Source organism: Parus major, chromosome 5 (assembly GCF_001522545.3).
Source record: "Parus major isolate Abel chromosome 5, Parus_major1.1, whole genome shotgun sequence".
Lineage (NCBI taxonomy): Eukaryota > Metazoa > Chordata > Aves > Passeriformes > Paridae > Parus > Parus major.
Genome location: NC_031774.1, coordinates 20,085,172 through 20,108,659, shown reverse-complemented (window position 1 = coordinate 20,108,659; position 23,488 = coordinate 20,085,172). Strand labels below are relative to the sequence as shown.

The window sequence follows — 23,488 nt, the reverse complement described above, 5'->3', positions numbered from 1 at the left end:
TGCTATATACACATTTCTTGGTTCTCAGCTAAAATTAAGTGCTGAACAAACAGATTTTGTTCACTCATCCTAAACTGATCATTTCCCATGGTACATTTTGAAATATCTGACAGGCTGTCTTGTTTCTTTCCTTTATTAATGTATCTTAATGTATGCAGAGTGCAAGAAAAATAACAGTGGAAAATCATACTAGTAGAAAATAAAATGAGTTTTTTGATGCAAAAGTTTTTGTAAGGATCTACTCCCGCATCTCGTGAGACACCAAAAAAACATAAAATATCATTTAATGGGGAAATATATTTTCTTTGCTCAGTATAAATGTTTTGGCTGGTTGAATACTAGGTTAGGCTTTCAAATGTGTCTGGGAAATACCTTCCTTTTTGCTGCTGATGAGCTCCCTCCAGTTCCCTGACATTCATTCATTAAAACTGCTCAGAGAATCCACTGCTACAATTCACAAAATCATGACAGAAGAAGGGTTTGATACAGGAAAGGGAGGCCTTGCCTCCTGTATTTATACATGTGGTGATAGTTTTCAGCTTATGATCTGCTTTTCAAAAATATTCCACTCAAACTTGTTGCTAATCAATTCAACCTAGCTTCTCCAGACCTAATTTGGTTTTCTATTATCTAATAGAAATGAGTTTATGTGGCTTTTTTTAGTGAGGGCCTAGCAGTCTTTACAAAAAAAAATATGTACCAATTTGTCTTAGGTACTTTACTATAAGTAAAAAAAAAGAGGAATAATTTGTTTATCGTTGGAACTGGTCTGAGATCCAGAGGCTCCAGTGTTGGTCCCTTACTGTGTTGTAGGTGTCTTCTTACATTTTTCTACCTCCAGTGTAGGCAGACTCTCATAGAGCTTCTGTAATGTTCCTTTGTTGATAGCAACAATCCTTTCTTGAAGGGGTAAAAGGATCTTTGCCCAGTAGTTAACAGGTGTCATTAAAAGTGCTTTAAACTAGATTTGAAGGGAGAAAGGGTTAAAACCAGGCTCACTAGAGAAAAGCCTGGGGGTAGCATGCCAATGTCTGTGGGATGGTGTGCTAGCAGGTCCTCCAGTCTGCTCAGTGATGTGCTGAGTACACCTGAGCACATTTAAAATGCCTTTATACTAATACAAACAGCATGAGCAGTGTAGTGGGGTTGACCCTGGCCAGATGCCAGGCACCAACCAAAGGTGCTCTGTCAATCCCCTCCACAACTGGATAGGAGAGAGAAAACAAAAAGAACATTTAATGGGTTGAGATAAGGACTGGGAGAGATCACTCCCCAAATACCATCATGGGCAAAAGAGACTCAAACTGAGGATATGAACTGAACTTAATACTAACAAAATCAGAGCAGGATAATGACAGGTAAAATAAATCTTAAAAACACCCTCCCCTCATCCCTCCCTCATTCCCAGCTCTACCTCCCCCCATCCAGCAGTGCAGGGAGACAGGGAATGGGGGTTATGATCAGTTTATCCTGGGCTGTTTCCTCCACTGCTCGGGGGAAGAAGTCCTTCCTCTTTTCCAGCATGGGGTCCTTCCCAAGGGAGATGGTTCTCTGTGAACTTCTCCATTGTGAATCCATCCCACTGGCAACAGTTCTCCAGAAACTTCTGCAATTTGAGTCACAAGAACAAGTGCAGGATTCTCCACTGGGGACAGGTTAATGTGGTTGTGTGTACAAATCGGAGGAAGAGTCTGGAAAGCAACCCTGCAGAATGAGGACTGGGGAACTGGGTCAGTGACAAATTGAATATGCAGTGCCCTGGTAACCAAAAGAGCCACCTGAGTCCTGGGGTACATCAGGCATGGCATTGCTGCTTGGTTGAGGGATTATTGTTCCACTCTATGCTTCAGCCCCACCTTGAGTACTGCGTGCAGTTTTGGGGGCCACAAAATAAATACGTCCACCTATTAGACTGTGTCCACAGGCAACCAACATGGTGAAAGGTCTTGTGAGCAAGACTTATGAGGAGCATCTAAGGTCACTTGGTTTGCTCAGCTTGGAGAAGAGAAGGCTGGGGTGACCCCATTGCATGGTTCCATGAACCCAACCTCAGTGCCATAGGGAATCATTTGTTATTTTGGGCTTTACACTGGGAAAAGAAGTTACACACCCTCAAGACAAATATGGAAAGAAATTGAAATTAGAGGGGATGACATTGTGATATCTTCATCTGCAACATATTAAGTGAAGTTTGAACTTCTCCACTCTTAAGACTTCCTGAGAAATAGGAAACCTAATGAATTGATGTTTCAGTCTCTGATTTCCTGCTTAAATTGTGTTCCATGTGAACTATTCTTGAAATGACATTTTGACTGAAGGTAGGGGAAGATAAGAGGGCTGTTTTAATATAACTTGAAATCTTGATGGTAAAAGGTAATTTATATTTTCAGTAAGAGGCTTTCATCTTCATTGGACTCTAGTGATATTGATCTGATATCAGTACTAAGTATATATCCTTGAATTCTGACCAGATTCTGCTTCTGGTGTGAATGACAAATGTTTCACATTGTCCTAGCAAATAGAGCTCTTTCTCTGCATTTCTTTGGCTGGTCATTTTACAAGTGGCTGCATTTTGCCGGTCTGTTTGATCAATATTTTCTTTTGGTTCATTTTAAGATGAATGCTTGTGAATTTTAAATCACTGTGCCCCTTTGAGGCTATTTGTAATAAAGTCATAGTAGTCAATGCAGGGTCTGGTTTTGTTTCCTGTTTTGTAACAGCTGAGAAACCAGTTGTCTTCCATGATTTATGGAAAAGTCCAAAACTTACGAATTAAGTGTATATAGCTTCATAATTAATTACGTTCTTAAACATAATGAAAATCTCCATTTGAAAATGAGACATGCCCCAGAGTTTGAAACAGAACAGAAGAAATGAGATATTCAAATCAAAACAAAAGTTCTTTTTACCTAACAAATTCCATAGCCGTGTTTAGAACAAAGCTTGTCTCTTGAATGTTTGTTTGTGTGGGCAGAGCTAGCTCTACACAGCTGGAGATTAATAAGACTACAGTCACAAAGTGTGAGCGTGCAAAACTGGCAGTGCCCCTTGCCAGCAGGCAAGACAGCACCAAGAATCTCGAGGGTTTTGTCTTAGAAGAAAGAGCCCTTAGGCAGAACCAAAGTCAATAACCCTTAAGGGTCAAACAGAGACAGGACAAGTCAGCAGCAATTCCTTCAATATTTCACAAAAAGACTAAAGACTGTGCCATGACAAGGATGGAACATTGGATTCTGAACTGATCTGAGAAATCTAATATGGAAGAGATGAGCTACCAGACAGCCTTCACCTGCATTATTGAATGCCATTTAAATTACTGTCTCTACAGCTGATAACACTGTTTATAATATATTTCTTATGCTTCATATTCTTTTTGTTTAAACTTACTGTGTGAAATTCTTTCATTCAAAAATTGTTGAAAAACTAGTGTGACACATCTTACTGTGTCAGAATGTCAATGATTTGGTCTCTCAATTTATCTCTTTCTTTTCCTCTGCTCTGTAGGGTCGAGCTTTGTTCATCTACCATTTTTTTTCTATTATTTTTTCTTTGTTATTTAATTTCTTTCCAATTATGCTCCTCTTAGTTTGATAAATTATGATTTTGCATTTCATTTCTCAGGTTCTGTTGTGATAGGTGGCAGAAAACTGGTCATCTGATACTGTAGGAAAATAGTTTGTGACATTAACTCTTTGTAAGACTGGATATCTTACAAAGTCTAGGTACCTTCCTCTGAATATTGTGATTCCTGTACCATTCCAAAATTATGTCCTGCAGTATTTAACACTTCCTTTAGTAGAAATTTTGCTTTGACTACAGTGGAATAAAACTTTGTGTGGATGAGTTGATCTGAATACCAAATAGAAATTTGTTTTTCCCTTATTCCCTTGACATATTGGGGATTTGGAAAATGTTCGTTGTTGATTTGGCAACAAAAAATTGATTGCAAAAAATCAGCTCAAAACTACTTTAAACTTTTTCTTGCAAAAGTGAACATATTAAGGCAGAGTGAAGGGGAGGGAAAGAATTTACTCTCAAATGCATCAAGTAGATCACTTTTTATTGAGGTGACATTTGCATCTGCTGTAGAAGGTGAGACGTCTGTGAGAAATTGCTAACATACCAGAAATCAGATGCATAATATCTTTTGTTTATATGCAGTGTCTGATGTAATATTTATCATGAAGTTATTGAAATCTGAAAGATTGAAGAGCTGAAGTTTGAACAGTCTGGGTTAAGCAGTATGATTATTACCAAAGAAAATGAATACACCTTCCAAGGTGTCTGACTGCAGCTAGAACTTCCCAGGGTATTAAAATCCATACCAAAGTAGTTGGAGATGGAAGTTATTCTTGTGGAACCTCATGAAGTGAGGGGAAGGGACAGAATTCATGTCTAAATGGCCTTTGAGCAAGAGCACATTGAAAATGTGTATGAGGGATGTGAATGAAGCATACTTGTAAGCATAGATTAGAAAGGTGTTTTATGGTGGGTTTTGGGGTTTATTTTTTATCTCACAATGCTCTGCTTGCTTTGCATAAAGCCGTAATCTCAAATTTTGCTAGGTATAACTTTTTTTATGTAAGCCTGTCTTGTGCTGGGGAGCAAGATTCACAGAATTCACAGAATTTACAGAATTGCTAGGTTGGAAGAGACCTTCAAGATCACAGCAAGACGGGAGGACTGTCTGCATGGCTGAGGGTAAAAGGTCAGAAGAATATGTATGCAGTGGAAAAGGAGCTGCACCTCGAGACTCTCGTGCTGAGAGCACTTCCTACTGCTCTGTGAAGCATCGTTATGGGAACTGTGAATGCCAAGTATCAGCCTTTGGGAAGGAATTCCCTCTGGCAGAACAGTTCTCTGTTCCTCCTGCTTAGAAGCAGATGGCGAGGAGGAAGCCCACATCACCAGGCAGACCTGGGTATTCTGTGCCTCTGTAGGCTGAAGATTGCTTTAATCCACTAAGTCATTGTTCATTTCAGGCACACAGATATTTGAACTGACTTAGAAAAACCTGAAAATTATTTTGAGGATAATCTCTGCACTTTTTATATAAAGAAAACGAGCAGTACAAACAAGGCTGATTTTATGCAAGATGGAACATAGCAGCAAACAGAACTAAACTGTAAATATATTTCTAATATATTACAGCATTGCTTTATATTGGCCAAGTAGATTATTATACTTTGTCATAATATTGCTTCTAATGGTTTTCTAACATTGTTATATTATGGCAGTGCCTTTGACATTTTATGAAAAGAGCTATTTGAGCACAAAATCAAAGAGAGGTCTATATCGTTCAGATGCTGCAATGATAGAAGCAATATATTTAATCCTCTTGATTTACAGTTATTGACTTTTATTTCTTTTAAAACTTTTTTACTGGGCTGAATACAAGAGTATTTTGCTTCAAAGTCAGTCACTTCTTTAGATACATGAAGTAACACTCTGTACACAATGAGCCTCTGATGAACATAGAAAAATACACAAAAATGACAGCACACTGGTTAATTTATTTAATAACCAAGCAGCACAGACATGTTCGAATTCTCTGAATATTGCATTCAAAAATGTGATTCTATAGCAAAATTTCATGTTTAGAAGCAGTATAAGTGAAATTGAGTAGGTAATTTATCTTTGCAGCTTCTGTTGGGACATTACTCCAGTTTTACAAAGAAGACACAGGGATGCAGCATTAAGAATATTGTGGGGTAGAACCTCTTCCCTACTGCCTTTGATCTGGAAATCTGGGCTGTGTTGCCCACAGAAAGCTCCACTTAGTCTATTTGAATTTGTTATTGCATATCTTTATAGCTCTTTGAGGATCTGAGATACTACAATTTAAAATTACATTAACATGTCTAAACAGAGAAAAGCTGTCTTAGTTACGGACATTTCATAGAGAGAGACAAGAATGGTCCTGTCTCCAGTCCCATACCTTAAAAATAAAGTAGCACTTTTTACAGCAAGGGATTAATAGCTAAACTAGAAAATATTTTTCAGTTGCATAAGTATCCCTAATTAGTTTTGCTAGGAATACTAAAGTTTTGGCACCACACAGTCCACTATGTTTTGAGTTATAAGCAAGAGATCTTCCTATTTCTTCTGTCCTGATCTCTTCTAAGTATACATAAAGCATTGCAAAATTGCTGAGTTCCATAATAATGGCAAATATCCACTAGTAACAAATCCGGGAGCCACCATAATCCATTCCTTTACTGCAGCTAAAAGTTAAATTTAAATTACCAGTATGAAGAAGAAGAGCTCTATAAGCAGAAATTGTCATTCAATACTGAATTGCTGATCATTTAAAAATGTAGTTATTAAAAAAAAAAAAAAGTTTCATAGTTCAAAAAGAAAAAAAGAGGAAAATGAGGCTTGCACGCTGAATTGGATTGATCAGTGTTAGCAAGAGCAAATTCTAACTGTATATAAGCTTTGTGCATCCTGGATGGTTGCAGAGTGAAATCATTGCTCATTCACTTGCTTACATCAAAGTTGTTATTTACCTGATTAGCAGCAAAAGAGCAGAAATATGTGCTGGGTTTAGGTATTTGTGCAAAGCAATGACACCATTGCTGTGCCTCTGCTGTGTCAGAGTCGAGTGATCAGAGAGCGCTAGCTGATGGATCTCCTGAGCAGTAGATCAAGATAAAATGATGGTTTGCATCCTTTCTTGACTCCATGTTTGTGAAGTATGGTTTTGTTGCTATTTTCTTCTGTAACACTCCCAGGCTTTTTCCTTCTAATGATTCTGTTCGGACAAAATGCCACCAGAAATGTGTTTCTGATGACCTTTCTGCTGCCCTGTATAACAGGCTGATGAGATTCAAATAAGAGCTGAAGCCTAATAAGAAAATTTGAATAAACAGAATGTACAGCCATTCACAATAGATGTATTTTTTATCTTTTTATTTTCTTTTTTCTGCTTGATTAAAAAGCACAGTATGAATAAGGTTTTATAAGGTGAAAAGAGAACTCAGATTTTCATGGGATTTAATCTGATGTGTGAGAAATGTAAAGCTAATCTTCTATTTTGGAATGCTTTTCTTGAACTTATTGGCATTCATCTTCTGTTCCACTTTGCTAAATGTGTTCTTCAGCTTCCTTCATTTATGGATATGAAATATTAGGCATTACTTGTCTTACTTGCCAAAGTTTCATCTATTCCTGAGCCAAGTGTGAACAGAGAATTTTCTAAAGTAGAGTCTAATGTGGAATTTGGTGAGAATTCGGGAGTTAAAACTATAAGCTATGCTGTCTGCAAAATGAAATAACAAGGAGATTTTGTTCCATCAGATTTAAAACTGATTTCCTTAAAAAAAGTATTCTAGGTTAGCATAGGAAATTACATTATTCATCCCTCTATTTTCAAATGATTAATATATTAATATAATCAAGAAACATGTAAAAACTTTGAGACCACTCAGATGAGAAAATTTCATTATTATAATGAAGCTTCCATTTTTTGTCTCAGAAACAGATTTCAGCATGTTTTCCAGGCATTTGCTGCTTTTGATCTCTGAAGTTATCACAGAACAAACAAGAGAATAGGAAAAAGTGAACATTTTCAGAACACAATGAACTATGGTTCATTTTCAGAACACAATGAACCTAGACTCTTAATTCTGATGGAAAGGCACTCTGACTTTCCAGAGGAATGTTGGAGCTTTGCTTTTATAATATATTGCCTGTCCATTCAGGTATATGAAGATATATACACTCTAGAATTTTTTTGTTTATTTTGCTTTCATGTTAGCTTGGATAGAAAATTTTTGAGTGTTGATTAAATTGTATGTATGGATTTTGATGATTTCCACATTACTACAGATAAAGCATAAACCTCAGAATTGTTGCAAACAAGTGAAATGAAATATAGGATGGGCTAATTTAGAATGCAGAGGAGCTGGGATTTTGCTACAATAGTTAAGTTTAATTTTGAAAGAAATTAATTAAATTATGTCAGTTCAGAGGGACGTTTCAGAGCCATTGACATATGGTGCTTAGAACCGTACCTGCCATGCTGTCATTTCAAAGACATCACAGTTATTATCTCCAATGCCCTGCAGATGAAAAGAACAAATTCAATCTCATTATTATACAGTATGTTCTTGAAAAGGCTCCATATTCCCTAGTCATGCCTATGAATTTAGTGCATGTAAGGAATTATATTGAACTGGATATGTTGACAACTATGTTGATCTATTCTCTATATATAGCTTTATTAATTATTTTGAGCAGTAAAATGAAACTAAATTTAGGAGGTTTGTAAAACTTACTAATGGTAAGTTAATTTGGAACAACTTAGCTTTATTATTTTATTCAAATTTTACTAATTTTTTATGATTTTTGCTCTGTTACTCCTATGACAGTTGCAATAAAAGTGTGCATGCACAATCCATTTATAGCTCTACTTTTTATTTCATTTATTTTCTGAACCAGAAATTTGCCATACTTCACCTTTTTTGTTTCCCCTCTTCAATAGGAATGCAGTATATATATCAGGATTGTTATGGTAGAAAATCCTTTATATTTCCAGTAAAATGTGGGAGGGATAGAATTGTTATACTGAATACATCAATATAAATATTATTATATTATTCTCAAGTGCATGATCATGTTTTAGTCATTCCTTCTCTTAAATTCACCATCCATTCAGACCTTGCCTCATTTGTTGCAGAGGATGACTTGAAAAAGGAACTGCAAAGACATTTTGGGATCTTTTTTGAATGCTTGTCTTTGCAATTGAAAGAAAGTTCTTTGTTGGTTTTTGTTTTGTTTTGTTTTGTTTTGTTTTTTGGGTTATTTTAATTAAAGCACATTGCTTTAACGTATATAATACAATTTTCCCTGCTATTATTAGGAATTTAGAAGTCTTTCAGTGCATACTCAGGACTCTGAGTATAAACAGCTGGAGATCTGCACATGGAGGGGAAGCAGGCTACTGAGTTAAGCTCAGCAGTGCATCTGAGAAAGGAGGGTTCTTCCCTAGATCTGATTTTTTTCCTCTGACAGCAGGTAGTACAAAAAGAAGGGATGTCAAGGATTAAATACTCCAGATTCCCTGACTTGTGCTGCTATTTGCATATTTTACACTCCATCAGTTTCTCTCCAAAAGAAAGAGGTATGCATTTATAATATGACATTTGGTTTAACTTGGTATTGTTTATATAAGCTAAAAGGAAAATTGATTAGCTTTCCAATTTTTTCCTCCTGCAACTCTGAAGAGATGTTTTTAGTCTCCTTTGATGTACTCTTACTCTGCATTTAATCAATGCTTCTGTATTTGCTTTGTCTTGTAGTTCTGTCCTTGCAATCTCCAAGAGCCTTATCATGTTTAGTTCTTTTAAAGACCTCATGGAAAACACTGAAAACAATTATTCTTGAAAACAATTCTGTCATCATCTCATTGATTTTGTCTGCATTAAAGTGATGATTTTTTTTTTTTTTTATTTCTTATGTTGCTGACTCACCCTGTCCTTCTCTACTCCAGATATGTGCAGGGGTTTCCGTACACCCTCTGTCATTCTGTCTTCCAGATTGCTGTTCTAGTTAGTAATTAGTCCTTGTCCTTGCATCCTCTAGCTCTATTTCCACTCCATCCTGATAGACTAGTACATTTTGCTTAAGTTTATTCTGTCCCTGTTTGCCCCTATGACTGTTAATGGGGTTGCACAATGAAATATCTATTTTATTAGTATATAAAAGATCTATTTTAAAAGTATTCTGCCTTTACAGGAAGGCTTGTTATTAACCTGAGAGTTATAACCCGCTTTTCCAGAAATCTCTGCAGTGAGTGGAATGGTACAAGCACAACCAAATGTGTGCTCAGGGGATGGAAACCTGGCTGGGGACACAGGAGGCAGGATCTTCCAGAGAAAGTCGCAGTTGCCAAGAGGAACTGTGGAACAATGGTCTATTCCCTTGCCATCTCTCCCCAGATCTTTTACTTTATTGATTCCATTTAGCTAAGTTTCTGAAAGTTAAAGACCCTCTCAGCTCATCTGTTTTGGCATGATCTCCACTAATCAGTATTAACAAGTCCCCCCAGGACAGGGGAGTTAAAAACAACTGCACTTATTGACTTCTTCATTTTGGAGGAGCTGAACTGTTTCCAGCAATTAAAGGCAATTTGAGTTTTCTGGGAAGTGTAAAAATTGGAGTAAGTAATAATAGTGTCTCTTATTTCACAGCCCTGCAGAGACTGAGCTGTTCCTCACCGATAACTCTCTTTTTTTAACCTTTGTGTGACCTCCAAGGGATTTATGACTCACAGTTAGAGAAAACAGTACTAATCTAATGCCCTACTTGGTCCCAGATGTCACCTTTTTGTGAATAAAATGTGTCATCTGATCTTCTCTTGTGGCTCTGCTCCTTTGGAACACCATCAGGAGAAATGCAATGTGGAGTGTTGTTTTACTAGGAGATGTATTGCAGGAATGTGAAGCCATGCATACACAGAATTTGTTAAGCAGCTCAACTTGACTAGGCACAAAGACGTGAGATCCGATCAGACAGAACCTCAGGGCAAGGAATGACAAGTGATGACATAAAGATAGTTCCTTCTTACCTAATTTTTGCTCTTAGATATCTTAACAGTCTGTTTTACTGACAGATACGTGTTTCATAAAATTGTGCCAAACCTGTGTTGCTATGGGAGGAGCTGCCTCCTGTTCCACTGTAAGGATTGTGGCTTGTTAGGAATTCTATACTTGGGGAGGATGATGTAAGGTGCTGAAAACTCTTGGGCTTGGTTTCCAATCTAGAATTTGAGGCTTGTATTACCTACAATTAATGGGTATTCTTCCCTATAAGTGGACAAAAAAGACTTCAGTTTCTCCGTTTTTTCTTTTTTTGTTGTTGTTTTGTTTTGTTTTTTTTGTTGTTGTTGTTGTTGGTTGGCTGGATTGCCCTGCTTTGGTTTTACTTATATTACCAACTGAGGGATGTAGACTTAAAAGTGTGCTGAATTTTTTTCTCAGCATCTTTTTGGAGCCAATCCCAATCTGGCTTCATCTCAAATGTTATATGACATTACGTGTCATATAACATATACATGATATGACTGTAATTTGAAATTAGTTCAGTCATGAAGTATTTGCCTTCTCCATTCTAAAGAATACAAGGGATTCTTCTTTTTTGTTTGTTTTTTTATTTCCTGGTTTCTTTTCTGTCATTGTTTTCATTCATGTAATATGTTCACATAACAAATAAATGTGAGAATTTTGACTACTACGATCTATATGATGTGGAAAATGTTGCAATATAACTTGGAGGAAACAGGAGAGAAGCTCAAGAAAATCAGACAGAAAGGTTTAAACTTTGGACCAAAGTCAGCTCCTGCTGATATGGTACCACTCCAACACATCCCTCATCTTTTGAGAACAGTTCATGTGCCTTTCCATTAAATACCTGTTTTTTATGAGCCCCAGGGCATTCCCAGAAGTTCTGTTATACCACTTCAAACAATAACTGTTACTGCTAGGGTCTAAGTACTTTTATGTTCTGTTTCAGGTTTTGAGGCCTTAGGGTGACCAACGCTTTCCAAAATTCTGGTCTCTAGCTTAATGCTGCAATCTGTAACTTTTATGTCTGAAGGCTTAGATATTTGTCATATTATAAATTTAAGAGAAAAACTACCTGCATTTTTAAACCAAGATCATAGAGAATTATCTTTAAATAATCTTTGAAAATGCATTTCATTCTCTCTGGTTATAGTGCCTATTACACTCAGAGCTCAGAAAATACCTGGACATGTCCATAATTGAAAGGTTAATCAGTTGTCCTGCTTTTTTTTCATGACCCTCCTATGCAAAAAACTGACTACTGGGGAGCTAGAGCCTCTACGATGAATGACAAAAAAATAAGAGGTAGTATTTAAAAATACTGTGATTTGCCTTTTTTTTTTTTTTTGTTTGTGTGAAACAAGAAAAACTAATATGGAAACTTTGATTTGATATTGGTATCTTAATGGTAGATTTCTTTAATACATGTCTTCAAAAAATGTAGTGTTATGAAGGGCAATTATGTCCAGACTTGTGCAGACAATAAACAACAAGTGATCAATGGTGAATATGTAGAATTGAAAAGAATGGGAAAGATGGCAAGCAGAAAGAAGCAGGATAGGCATCCACACTCTTTGTTAAAGAGCTCCGTGGTAATCAAGTTTTAGGGATTTGGCATTTTAAAAATTTTAGCTGCTTTCTTAAGTGATATATGCAGTGTGGGAGATGCAATTACATTGCTGCAAGCAAAGCTGCAGCAGAAATATATGCTGTAGATAAGCATTTAAAATGACAGTGGTGCGGGCATAGAAGAAACCTGACAAGTTGTGAAAATTGGGACTATATCGCTGTATCACTTCTTCCATGATATTCTGGGAACTATGTTAAAAGGAAACAGGAATAATCCTAATGGAACATGATCTCTTCTCTATTCCAAACTGCTGTAAACTGAATCTGACTGGCTGCTGCACTGGTGACATTTTCTAATCCCGTGTAATGGATTCCAGCACTTGTCCAGGCAGCTGTTGAAACCCCCCATTGATTACAACCCATGCCATCTTTTTATCTGCCTGTTTTGCATTTCAATTATAATCTCCACCTCATTTTACCTCTTGTGATCACGTGGGTATCTAGCAAATGTCTACTATGAAAATAACAGCTCACATTAATCTGTTGTGTCAGTTGATAACTAAATCACACTTCACAGATAAAACTCATTATTTATTTCCCATGTTTTCCAGGCTCGGTATGCTCATTGCTTCTCACTGAGTTTTGATCCTTTATTGCACTTACTTTTAAATCTGTGACGGTCAAAACCCTCTTTCATGGACAGAATATATTTTTTCTTACTGTCTTGTTCATAAAAGAAAGTTGAAATCCGAGAACTGAGGGAACTGAGCGGCTCAATTTTTTCTTTTAGCACTGGTTTTGTATATGCAGCGTTTGGTATGTCACTTAAGCTGCCTAAATTTAATGGTGTTTAAAATGAATACCATAATACTTAATTCACTGGATTATTTTGATCTAATTAATGAATCCTTTGAAAAACCCTTTGAAGTTCCCATTCATAAGGTGCTTTATAAATATGCAGTAGTCATAGCAATAAATTTATTTTATTTCCTGTGTTTAAGCCCAATATCATATGGATTTGGAAATGCTACTTTGTTTTACTCTCCCCACAAAAAGAGCTTCCTTTTGTGTGTCATAACTAAGTTCTTTCACTTCTCAGATCCACCTCTAAGTAATGATTGTTTCTTGTGAATAGATGTATCAAAGAGAATTTTAAAGATTTATTATTCATACTCCATGTGAACCACTGGAGTCCTTCATTCTAAAATAAGCCTTTTGAAAAATGTAGATTATTTTCCTTTCAACCTTGTCTGCAGTTTAGAAGCATGCAGTGAAAATGTGCTGTTTATGGGTGAGGGATATATCTGCACTGGGAGTCCTAAAGAGGCCTGAACATGTGGAGTATTATTAATACTGTTTGGGACCATAAAATATTACCCCACAGCTCTGCAGGTGGGGTCTCAGCAGAGCAGAGGGGCAGAATCTCCTCCCTTGCCCTGCTGTGGAAGCAGCCGAGGATATGTTTGGCTTCCTGGGGTGCAAGCACACTTTGCTGGGTCTTGTTCAGCTTTTCATCCACCGGTACCCTCAGCCCTTCCCAGCAGGGCTGCTCTCAGTCCTTTCATCCCCCAGCATGTATCGACACCAGGGGTTGCCCTGTTGTGCAGGAGCTTCCACTTGGCCTTGTTAAACTTCATGAGATTCACATGGAGGCACTTTTACCATTTAAATTTCCTTCCTATATTAAAATCTACTCCAGTTTCGTGTGATAAGAATCTTATGTCACAATGTAAGTACATCTCATGCATAAGTAAAAACGTGGCTGTATTAAGTACTTCTAAGGTTAGGACCCAAGAATGTAATCCTCATCCTGTGTTAGAGCAAAATACTGCATCTTATTTATATCTTATAGATTTTTAGATCACCTTATTTTCAAAGTATTCCTCTAGCAAGTTCATGAGAATGAAGAACTAGGATAATTTAACAGCTGAAGTGGCTTTTCAGAAAGTTGCCAAGTTATTGGCATCACTGACAATTTGCCTGGCACTGTGAGTTCTAATGCATGATGTCTAACTTCTTTAAGGCTGAAATATTAGCTGTAGGAAGGGCAGAGAACTGAGGCTATAGTTCTTTACCCAACTATTGCTTAATCATTTATATTTATTGGTTGAGAAAGGATTAAATAATATTTATCTATACAAGTATAGTTGACACTAATTTATGTGAGTTTATGAAACTAAAAGAACAGAATAGACAGAACCTTTGTAATAAGCCTGAGAACAATATCAGTATTACCTGAGTTTAGGGAATAAAATGGGGAAAATATTAATAGGCTGTCAGATAATAACACTTGTAAAACTCTAGTAAGAATTATTCTTCATGTCTTTCACAAGCCTTTACAAATATTAGAAACACTGCATCTGCAAACTTTAATTATACCCTCACTGCTCCACCGAGAGTTAACATTTTTAACCCTGATGAAATGAAAAGTCATGTGGCAAGTTTGGGTTTTTTAATACAATTTTAAACTGTCTCCTAATGTCGGGAAAAAACCTCAGAACAACCAGAACATAGTCTTTTTTTTATTTTTTTGGTATTTATATTTAATTTGCAATAATACCACAGGCATTTTAAACATTTACTTATGTAACCATATAAAACACTGAGATAAGTTTATAACATGATCAAAATAAGTATGAATTCATGAAGTCTAAAATTTAGGAAGCATTTTATAACAGATGAGAATAAATTCTAAAATCTAGCTTTTTTGTCCTTTATAGTCTCAATTAACTAATTTTTACTTAAAATTGAGTTTTATAGTAGGAATACAGTAGGAATTGTTTTTGACATGGGGTTCATGTGATAGTTTCACACATTGTTGTTGCCTTTGTTGTTGGAAGGATATATGTGATATTAAAGTTCTGAATATTTTTCTTAGTTTCTTGTCATTTAAGAAGCAATCAGTCAAAGAATAAACAAGAGATTGATTTTATTGTACCAAGACTCTGATTTCTGAAAGTGCTTATATAGCAACATCTCTAAAATGAAGTCTGGGCTTAGGCAAATGCATCTGCTTTCAAAATTGTCACCCTAGTTGATTCTGTGAAAGCCCACAGGAATTGAGAGACATGAGAGATACTGTAGCTTGAACCTTGATCTTTGGCATTTCTTTCTTCTAATAGCTCTACATTAAATAAAAAGGAATTCTTAAAATGGAAAAATACTGTTGAAGAGATGATGGGTATTAAAAAAAGGGAGAACATGAGGAAACTCTGTGCGATTGGTAGTTTAATTTCTAAGTCTTTCTGCTCTGGTTTTATTATTCTCTGTATTTAAATATTAATAGAGTCAGTGCTATTTAACCAAAGTCGTTCATATCATCTCACTAACCTACGTGGAATCAAGGCAGAATGAACTTCAGCTCTCTAAGTGAGCAGGAGATAACAATGCAGCATGACACAGAAATGATTGAATTTGCCAGCAGTGTTTGTGCAATGCTTGCTAATTTACAAGGGCATTTTCAAGTGATTCAGTGGCTGGGATTCCTCGGGGGCAGTTCTCTTGGGCACTGAAACTGAGTCAACATTTAAATGGTTTTACTTTTGGAGTAGCTTAGAAAAATCATAAGTAAATAGATTTTTTTCATAATTAATACAGCAACTGCAAATCGTGCAAGGATCATTTGCTTTTTGAAAGGAAAGAAAACTCTTCTCATTTGGCTGAGCATTTTGCACCGTATTTGTTAAAACTGTGAAGAAATGTAAAATGCAGATTGCTGGAATAAGACAAGTCCAAGTACTCACTGATCTGGATAAACCAACTCCCCACTTAGTAAATAGTGAATCAGCTGTAGAGGAAATAAATCGAGCTGTAAGTCAGAGATCTGAATTCTCCCTGTTTTGCCACTGATATGCCTGTGCCAAGGTATCCCACCTTTCCCTGCTCGAGGTCTGCTTTGGCTAGAAGCAGGAGAGGCAATGACCCCTTTCAAAATAACATCCAAGTAAATAATTTTGAAGTCACAATGTGTTATTTACATCCCGTAAGTGTTCCCTCCAACCTCCAGGAACTCCTATTGTTATTTTCCTTTGTAACATCCCCAATATATTTTAAAATATGACTATTAATGTCCTACTGCAGTGCCTACATTTCAGCAGCAGAGAGTAAGGATTGCCCTGCTCCTACAAATGTACTTTTTCTGTGTACTTGCAGGCTGCTAGACATTTGCCATGTTGGTGCAAGAAATACCTGTGCTCAATGTAATGAATGCTGTAAAATCTAATAAAGCTAGAATTTGAGGGCTAGATGTCTCCTTTCATAACAGGAAGGAGAGTAACATTTTGGCAAAGACATAGAGTCTCAGCAGGAGACAAATCTCCTGCTCTTGCCTTCTTGATTTCCTGCATGTTACTGGAAGTCTAGAAAAAGTCAAAACAAAAGTATTTTTAATTAGACAATGACTTTGGTAAGTTGCTGGCTTCAATGAAACTCCTTAGACTTCATCTTTGCTAGCTGCCACCCATGGGTCTATATTAACTCTTTAAAATAAAAACAAAAATCTTTCTCACTCCATATAAGATAATATAAATAGCATATTGATGGAGTACTTGATGATTAAAGTCTTTTTCTCTTACAAAATCTATAGAAGGAAAATTATAAAATTCAATTCTAGAAGTCTCTAGGGAGATAGAAATCCCAAGATGGCAATCCTTTGTAATCAAAATGAGAAAAAAAAATATATTCTTTGACTTTTATCTAATGAGCACCCGAGATTCTGAACATTGCAAAAGGTTCGTGGAAGAGGAAAAGTTGCTGATTGCCTACAGAATCACACTAGAGAATTCAGAAAAAAAAAGGATGATTCCTCTGTCTCATATATAGCAAAACATTAGAAAGTTAAGCCATTGTTCTTACTAAAGAAGTAGTTCAGCTTCTAGGGTGTGAAGGCTGTTGCTTGACTCTTAATGTTGGTGTTATTGCCTACTTTACATGCCATTCCAATTCCTTGAATTTTTCTTGACTTCCCTAATTGTGAAGTAAAGACAAAATCTCACAGGATCCTTTGGCTGAATCTGAATCAGGGTCCTCAGCTTCTGCCTAAAGTCTAAGTACTTTAAAGTTTAACTAATTTTAGACTCAAGTCTAAATACTTTGGAACTTTACAGGTTTACCCAATGAAGCTCCTTCCCCAAATCGGTGTCCTTGTCACCATCTAGTCGTGAAATTTCTAGTTGTACTAAACTTTTGAAACTTTCAGCAGGCAACTTCTGTCTCTGAACTAATACTTATTTTTGCTAGGCTATTATCTAGAGAAAAGATGCAAGATTTTCTGTATTTTTGAAGTTCTTTTGCACACACTAAGATATGAGTTTTGGGTTTAAGTGATTGGTTTGGGATTTTTTGGTTGCTTTTCTTTTTGCATTCAAACAAAACCAGTTGGCTCATCTCCTTGTACAAATAACTCAAAAGTAAAACTAAAGAAGTGAAAGGACTGCTAAAAATAGAGTAGCACTGACAATTAATGGCCTGTTGCCTCTGAAAACTGCATCTGCAGGTCAGATGAAATTTCTTTGACACCAAAACTGGATTTCATATTTTAGTTCACATACATATTCAAACTTATATATGTGCATGCTTTCTTCATGAGATGCACCTGAACTTCCCATCACAATTTATGTTGACTGCTAAAATGCTTTCAATTAAAAGAGTTATGTTGTAATTTCTGTTGCTGTTACAGCCTTTGGAGCTTATGAAATTACACTGGATACATTGGCTAGATATACCCACAATGATTAAGATTCAAATCAGAGTATGTCAGTCAAGTTTGGGGAGATAGTAGTAAACATATTAAACTAATCTCAGAAGAAAGGTTGTTTAAAACCAGCTGATGCTTCCCAGGAATAATTACAATGTTTGCGAATATAATTATGGGTAGAGCTCCTGAAGTCTGACTTGGCTGCAAAATCTGTGTAAAAACATTGGCTTTTAATTTTTCTTTTTTTCTTCTACACTTACCCCCTATTCTCTTCACACTGAAGTGAATTTTATTAGATCTTTACTTTGGAACCTACTTTTATTTATTTCAGGTTTATAAAACCATATTATCTATTTCTGGTTTTGGTTTTATAGGCCCTGTGTGAGAATCATTATACTTGGACTTAGGAAAACACTTCCAAATGAATTCTAACTAGAGATCCCTACCCAGGCAAATGGCTGCAAATGTCCTCTTTGGCAGAAGATATTTCTCTCTGTTGGAGGTTATTGCTATGCATCTTTCACAGTAGTGAGGAGTTTGAAAATACTCAAACAATTAGGGGATATGTGGCAGCAGTATGAGATCATAATTAGTGGCTAATTTCTTCCATTTTGAAAATGCCACTCTATAAAATAATGGGGAAACTGTGCTGGCTCCAGGGCAATCTATACTGCAGCAACATACAACTGGTCACTAACCAGGAGTGACACCAGGCAGAGCCATGCCTTAGAGTTTTTATCTACATCATTAAACAACTGGAGTTTTGCCCACAAGTTCGAGCAGAAGACTGATGCTGGAGAGCTTGGGCCATAGATGTGCTCTTGATTTTTCTCATGGGATTAAACAAATAACCTTGCCTCTGCCCTCACTTTTAAGGTCAATTTTGGGGTAAGATTCTTTCAGCATTACCACCATGATTTGCACTTCCAGATGTTACTGCAATAAATGCAAGGCCTATGATGAAAAATAACACAGTTCACCTTTGCATAAGAAACATTGTGTGTAAAGTATACATTAGCCTTGACTGAATAGATTAGCCTTCAGTCAGTAAGACCTACCTATTATTCTGCTAGATCTAAGACTATATTTCATCTGTCTCCAACCCATGTTATCAATCTAGACTGTTAAATCTTCCCTCAGTGGATACAAGTTGCTGTTTTTTCTTATAGTAGAAAAAAGTGTGGAGAATAGTTTTCCCTGATCTCCTTTTCTTTTTATATGAGTCATTGCCATTAGCAGATTTATAGAGATTAGTCAGCTATTTGTTTTTATTTTCAGAATGGGGATAGACCTTAATGAAAAAGAAAACACTACTGGCTTTAGAGTTAAGGGAGAGCACAAGGAAGTTTGTGTAAATCTTGTTACAGCTCATTACTTTTAAACAATAGAAACAAGGGGGTTTATTGAGCACTAGAGATATAGCAGATCTATATGTCTGGCTTCGACTATGGAACCATGAAGAAGACCATTCACACAGGTCATTCAGCCCAAATTTTACACTAGCCTCAAAGGTGCTGAGTCAAGACTGTAGGAGCTGAGCAAGCTTGGCAAGAGCAGTCATGTGGAGCAGAACTTATTGCTAAGACTCAGGCACTTCCAAACCACAGTCTTACATATCTGGAGCAACATAAGATACACAGCCAATTCTCTCAGCTAGGCTCCTTGGAAAATCTTAGCTTTAATGTAATTAAGCAGTGTAGTGAGCTCCATTCGCCTTGACGGTGCAAGTCTCACGCACCTTGCTGACAGTTTCAGTGTTGCTGCATTATGTCTCTACTTTGATTAGGCCCAGATACATTTAATTAGCAGGTTTTTTGATCAATTAGATAATGAACCCCAAAGTCACCTTCTTGCTTAGATGTGCTTTGAACAACAGTTTTAATCTTAGTGACAGATCCTCGAGAAAGAAAAGAGGAGAAACCAGTGTAATTAAAATGTGAGCACACAAAAATGCCTATATGACTCTGGAGCATGCAAATAAAAATACTTTGAACTCTAAAGCACAGAAGACATTGAGTTCAATGAATGGAAACTCCAAGGTTTTCAACTGAGTTATCATTTGATTATGTCTGTGATGAATAGGAGAAAGATATTTGAAAGTGTCTTTGCTCCCACTTCATTGATTTCTCTAACATCAGAGTTGGGCTAATACTGAGTCAAAATTTAATGAAGTTTAGTGCAGCACTCTCATAAAATGCTCCTGAGTTTGTAATGAATAGTAGTAGGTAAAAACCAAAAATGAGAAAAAAAACAACCCAACTGAAACCAAAAAAACCATGACCATTTACTAGAAAACACTTAATAGTAAAATTCTGACACAGTGGGATGGAAAGACATGAAAGTTCTCCTTCAGACAATCAGAAATTGCCTCAGCTGTGTTGAATATGTGAAATTTCAAATAAGAATGGATCACAGTTCATCTTGGATTGTGAAATTATGAGTAGGCCACATTATGCCGTGAATAAAAATAAATGCTTGGGGGAAAAAAGTGAGTTATTTTCAGGGATTGGCTTCTCTCTGTGTCTTTAGGCTTTACTTTGCTTTTGTATTTGTGCTTTGCAATTTCAGCATCTTCATCTGGAAGATGTTCTACCATATTGAATCTTGGGGTGTAAATAAAGAATTAGTATTTAATGCAAAATCAGCTGCATCTGCAATTAACATGTCAATCCTTTAATAGCTGCTATTTTAGTGACTATATCAAGGATATACTGATATAATACTGATCAGATTTCCACTTCTGGCACCAAAATTTTGGCCAAATACCTAATCAAGGTACAAAGCATGTGGTTTTTTTTTCACCTGTTCAAAGTGATTTAGGAAGCAGAAATAATCAAAAAAGCGTAGGAAGAAGAAACAAGAATTTGTATGTATGCATAAAAATGTGTGCACATGTTGGAATATATGTGCCTATAGCATTCTTGCATCAAACATTTCTGTTTATCATATTTCCTTGTCATGAGTATTAATTTTGAAGCCCACTTAGGAGGGAAAGGAATTCACTGTTTTCTATTAATCTAATTTTACTGTGTAGAATTGGCAGTATATAAGCTGTCCAAAACCAGGGAAATGAAGTCTTTTTGTCTGCATTCGTGGTGAATAGTGAGGAATCCTGTTATTACTTATCTGTTTTGTTGGTACTGTGGTAGAGCACAGTGTATTGTCTAGTAGAGTTCCACTGGAAGTACTTGAAAGAATTTTTCTTTCAGACTTCTAGCCCGTCTGTAGAATTGTTTGTTACTTTGCTCTGTTATTGGAAAACACCTCCACTGACAGCAAACATATTCACTGCTTGAATTAAAAGAGATATCTTAAAGATTGTGGTTCTTATTTATTTAAATATTTAACTTAAGAAAGAGATATAAATGTAACTAGCTGGTACTGACAGCATTAAAACATCCCAATCCAAATGCAGATACCAATCCAATAAGGACAGGGTTAATTGTATTCTCTTGACTCTAACCACCATCAATGCTTAGTATTGAAGAGATTTTTCTTGAACATCACTCACACTTTGTGGGATGTGTCCTTCATTTTCTTTTCTGTGCTTTAGTCACACACTTGTTTTCATATTTAAGTCCCAAATTCTTGCAGAAAAGTAAAATGGTAAACCTCCCCATGTCAAACAAAGCCCATTTTATGTTTGTTCTTTACATTTTCTTCAATGTCCTAACCCCTTTTTCATTTCTGTAGCAGGTCTCTCACTTAGGGCAATTAGTATTTTGAAACATCTGATCAACATATTTCTTTTAATGCATGATATTATTAATAGTCTCCAACTACACAACAGGAATGCAAGAATGGTCTTTCCAAGTCAGACCAAAAATCCATGTATTTCAGTATATTTTTCCTGTAGTAGCACACAGTAGATATATAGGAAAGATTATAGGAAAAGAACAAAATAATAATAATAATAATAATAATAATAATAATAATAATAATAATAATAATAATAATAATAATAATAAAGTATTTATTTACTCTAGTATTTTCAACTTAAAACTTTGTTGGGGTGTTATTTTTGTGTTGCTCTTGACAGTTTGTCATTCTGCTAGCTTGTCTCCTTGGTTTTTGGTGCAAGGTCACCTGACTAACTGCTTTTATCATGATAAATGCCTCAACATAAGGATGGTGATACTGGCCAAGGTATTCTTTTTCCATAAGGAATTTTATGAACATGCCAAAGACCTAGAGCTTGTCAACCATTTATACTTCCTCCCTAGCTAGGTAATCATCAGTCTCCAACTCTTTACAGTTCAGATTAATTTCTGAGCCTGAAGTCAAGTAATATTTAATAATTCGTATTGGTTTACTCTTCCAAAAACTCGCCTAGCATCCTCTTCTGGATAACTACCTTCTCTCTGAAAAAGTATTTAGTTTTGTGTCCTAATGCATATACTTTCTGTTTTCTAATGCTTGTGTACAGAGATGCAGCAAAACCTGGGCACAGTGCTCCAGGTGAGGCCTCACCAGGGCTGAGTAGAGGGGCAGGATCACCTCCTGTGAGCTGCTGGAAATGCTCTTCTAATGCACCCCAGGATCCCATTGGCCTTCTTGGCCACTGCTGGCTCATGGACAGCTTGTTTTCCACCAGGACCTTCAGGTCCTTCTCCACAGAGCTGCTTTCCAAGAGCTCAGCCCCAGCCTGTGGTGGTCCAGAGGTTTTTAATTCCCCAGGAGCAGGAGCCTGCACTTGCCTTTCTTGAATTTCAGAAAGTCCCTCTCTGCCCATCTCTGCAACCTGTCGAGGCCCTTCTGAAGGGTTGCACAACCCTCTGGGGTATGGGCTGCTGCTCCTGGCTTTGAGTCAGCAGGGAACCTGCTGAGGAGGCCTCTGCCCCTTCCTCCAAGTCATTGATGAATTAGGTGAACAAGACTGGGCCCAGTATTGAACCCTGGGGGACACCACTGGTGACAGGGCTCCAACCAGACCCTGTGCCACTGATCACCACACTCTGAGATCTGCCACTCAGACACTTCTCAACCCACCTCACTGTCCATTCATTCAGCTCACACTTTCTGAGCTTACCTATGACAATATTACATGAGGCAGTGTCAAAAGCTTTGTGGGAGTAATGCATTTAAAGAGGGAATGGTAAAGCTTTTATTTTTTTATTCTTTCCCTAATAATTCCTGATGCTAATATGATTTTTTGACTGCTATAAAATTGGTTTTGTAGAGTTAATCACTGTTACATCAAAACCCTCCTCTGCACAGCTGTTTCCCTGCATTACAGGATGCATTTATCCAAATTGTCCTTGCCATCCTCTGACCATCCTGTTCTTCCTACATGTGCCTATCCCTTTCCGCAGTAAAACTGTATGGATGATGAAGGTCATTACCCCAAAAAATAATAATAAGAGTAAAAAAAATAATTTCAGGATAAAATTCTCAAATTCTATGTGTGCTAGGAAGTCTAAGATACTGTTTCAAGCAAACTAAAGTGAAAAAAAAAAAACCTAAAACATTAAGATTCCTTATCCTTCTTACATAAGCTTAGGTGCAAAGATGGGCAACAAGAACTGTGGAGAATCAACTTAAGCCAGACTTACAGAACTTTAGAGGAACAAGGTCCAGGACCACCAGGACCCTCGCTCTGCAGCAGATAGAGAGATGGTCTTAGGTAGTATTTCTAAGTAGGGCTGACATGCTTTCTGGA

General features: G+C 36.6%; 1 protein-coding gene across 11 annotated transcripts in view; it reads left to right on the top strand.

The window, feature by feature from the left end:
* The window catches only part of LRRC4C (leucine rich repeat containing 4C), a 485,259-nt gene that overhangs the window by 433,685 nt on the left and 28,086 nt on the right, over positions 1-23,488 (top strand). The gene's annotated exons all lie outside the window — the stretch shown is intronic.